Source organism: Chiloscyllium plagiosum, chromosome 24 (assembly GCF_004010195.1).
Source record: "Chiloscyllium plagiosum isolate BGI_BamShark_2017 chromosome 24, ASM401019v2, whole genome shotgun sequence".
In the NCBI taxonomy this organism is placed as follows: domain Eukaryota; kingdom Metazoa; phylum Chordata; class Chondrichthyes; order Orectolobiformes; family Hemiscylliidae; genus Chiloscyllium; species Chiloscyllium plagiosum.
In genome coordinates, this window is record NC_057733.1 from 15,771,400 (window position 1) to 15,774,856 (window position 3,457).

A 3,457-nucleotide genomic window follows, 5' to 3' on the forward strand; every position below is an offset into this window, starting at 1 on the left:
TTGGACAAGGTCAAGGGCTGAGGCTCCTGCACTCCTGAACTCAGGTTCCCCCTACCTGCCTCACTTACAGTCACACTCTGATGTCCCTGATCACTAACTGAATGTGAATTACTTAATCTCCCAGGTGTGACTGCCTCCTGAAACAAAGCGTCCAGGTAACTCTCCCCCTCCCGGATGTGCCGCAGTGTTTGAAGCTCAGATTCCAGATCATCAACTCTGAGCCGGAGTTCTTCCAGCAACCAACACTTGCTGCAGATGTGGTCACTGCCATTCACAATGGGATCAGTCAGCTCCCACATCATACAGCTACAGCACATCACCTGCCCAGCCATCTCTGCTTAGTTAATTACTTTATTACTTTGTATAGGTTTGAGTTAAAATACTTTCTGATACCTCTCTGCTATAGTCTTTTTCTAAAAACCAATTAATAGATAAACCATAAAAAGTCAATTTTTAACCATTCACCGATAAAAAAATAGAAAATTCTTACCTTAACAAACCAGGGTCCTATTTTTGGTTCGGGGGGGTGGTGGGAGACACAACACGTGTAGTGTCTCGGGTTCAGCCACTGCCCAGATATATTACCGGCAGTCCCCTGGTCGTTGCTCCCGCTCTTCCTACTTATTAACTAGGTTAGAGGAGGAGAGCGGGTGGGAGACACTACAGTAGTAGAGTCTCGGGTTTAGCTGCCTTGCTGATATATATGGTCACTGCTTTCCTTCCCAGCTACCCCTCCGGTCCACGTCACTTCCTCCACTGCTCCCACTCCTTCTCTGCTGCTGCTCGCACTTAAAATGGCCGTTGGCGTCGAAGGGTGAGTATTTATACTCACTGCTTACCTTCCCGACTACCCCTCTGGTCCCCATCACTTCCTCCGCTGCTCCCGCTCCTTCTGTGAAAGAGAAAAACACCGCTGCCCGCTACTGGTAAGTAATTTTAATAAAAACTGCCTTCCCTTATCTGCAGTCTTCTGAGTTCGTCCTACCCCCGCTGCTGCTCGCACTTAAAATGTCAAGTCAATTTGACAAATAGTCAACAGTTCTCTTTTATTCACTATGAATGTTCTTTTCCCTTTAAGGTGGCATTCTTGCAAATTGATCTAATGAATGCATGGCAAAAAGTTTCAACAAAATATGTCTTTTTTCAGCAATAATCAAGTTCTGTACTGCCAAACAACTACAAATACTGTTGTATTGTTTCAAATTACTTTTCAATTCATGTACATACAGAATTTTTTCAATTTCCTTCACTGTTATACCCACTCTCATTGCCACTCCTGCCAAAAGTACTGACTCATTCTCATTCTAGCGTTAGGGGACGCTGAGACTTTCTTGAAGTGGTCAATCTTCAATTGTTCTTCTAAAGCTTAAATATTCTGGATGTTAATTGGCCATAGAATGCAACACAGCTCAGATCTTGTCCTCATCTTGAATTTCCACAATCAGACTTCCGATAAGAGTCATGAAACAGTAATCAGACTGAGAAGCCTAGGTTATTGACGCCATGTTTTACTAAGATACTGGACACAATCACTATGATCATGTTTGCCGAATGGTTCAGAGAAATTAATTCAACATTAGCAGATACAAAACGTGCTGAAGAAGCTCAGCAGATCTGCCGGTATCTGTAGGGATAGAAACAGAATTAATTTAAGTATGTACGTTAGCTCGCTGAGCTGGAAGGTTTGTTTTCAGATGTTTCATCACCATACTAGGTAGCATCATCAGTGAGACTCTCCAGTGAAGTGCTGGTGGTATGTCCCGCCTCTCTATTTATGGGTCTTGGTTTCTTAAGGTGGGTGATGTCAATTCCGGTTCCTTTTTTTTAAGGGTAGGTAGATGGGATCAAAGCCAATATGCTTATTGATGGATTTCTGGTTAGAATGCCATGCCTCATGCACATCTTTGTTTCGTCTGTCCCAGGATGTGTGTATTGTCCCAGTCAAAGTGGTGTCCTTCTTTGTGTGTATGTGTGGAAACTAGTGATAGTAGATTGTGTTTCTTAGTAGTTAGTTGATGGCAAGATTCCTGCTTGTGATGTCCGATGTAGTGTTTTTTACAGTTCTTGCATGGTATTTTGTAAATGATGTTAGTTTTGCTGGTAGTATCTAATGGATCCTTTGGGTTCATTAGTTGCTGTTAACAGGTTTGTGGGCTACCATGATGCCAAGGGGTCTGAGTAGTCTGGAAGTCATTTCTGATATGTGTTTGATGTAAGGTAATGTGGTATTGTGGCTGCTTATTTGGGTGTGTTTCTGAGGAATCCGTGGATTATGTTTATTGGGTACCTGTTTTTCTTGAAAACGTTGTATATTTTTCTTCAGTGCTGCAGTGTGATGTAGCTCATTGAAGTAATGTCTTGATGCAGCTCTGTTTGTGTGGGTTGGTTTTCCTAGTAGTGATGCCAGTGTTTCTTTGGCCAGGTTGATGTTAATTATTGTGAAAAGGGCTGTAATGTCAAAGGAGATCTTTTCACATTGCCCTGGTCAAAGAAACACTTTGATCACTACTAGGAAAACTAGGACCACAAGCACCAACCTCATCAGCAAAGACAACATCCTCAAGCTAGTGGACCTGTGTCTCACCACCCACTTCACATTCAATTACAAAATCTACAAACAAGTCAACAGAATACCCATGGGATCACCAATATTAGGTTTCATAGCAGAAGCAGTAATACAGAGACTTGAACAAACTGCATCCCATCTATCCAACCCAAACTATGGGTCCGCTTTGTCATCACAAAACGGAACAAATTAGAGGAAACATGCAATACCATCAACAATATTCTGACTGGCATAAAATTCACAAAAGAGGAGGAGAATGACAAAGACTCCCATCCCTAGACATGACAGTTAAACGTACAGTTAGCGGAGAGCTTCAAACCAGTGTCTACAGAAAAGACAACACATACGGACCAAATACTTAACTTCAGAAGCAATCATCCCAATACCCACAAATGGAGCTCCATCAAGACATTATTTCAATGAACTACACTACACTGCAGCCCCCAAGAACTACAAACAGCAGAAGAAAAATATCTATACAACATTTTCAAGAAAACCCAATAAACATAATCCGCCGATTCCTCAGAAAGAAACCCAAACAAGCAGACACAACGCAACCAAAAACTATAGCCATATTACCTTACATAAAAGACATAGCAGAAATAATGTCCAGACTACTCAGACCCCTTGGCATCATGGTAGTCCACAAGCCTACCAACACACTTAAACAGTGACTAATGAACCTAAAGGATCCATTGGATACTACCAGCAAAACTAATGTCATTTACAAAATACCATGCAAGAACTGTAAAGAAAAAACACTACATCGGACAAACAAGCAGGAAATTTGCTACCAGGATATATGAACACCAACTACCCACCAAAAGACATGACCCACTATCACTAGTTTCCATACACACAGACAAAGAAGACACCACTTTGACTGGGACA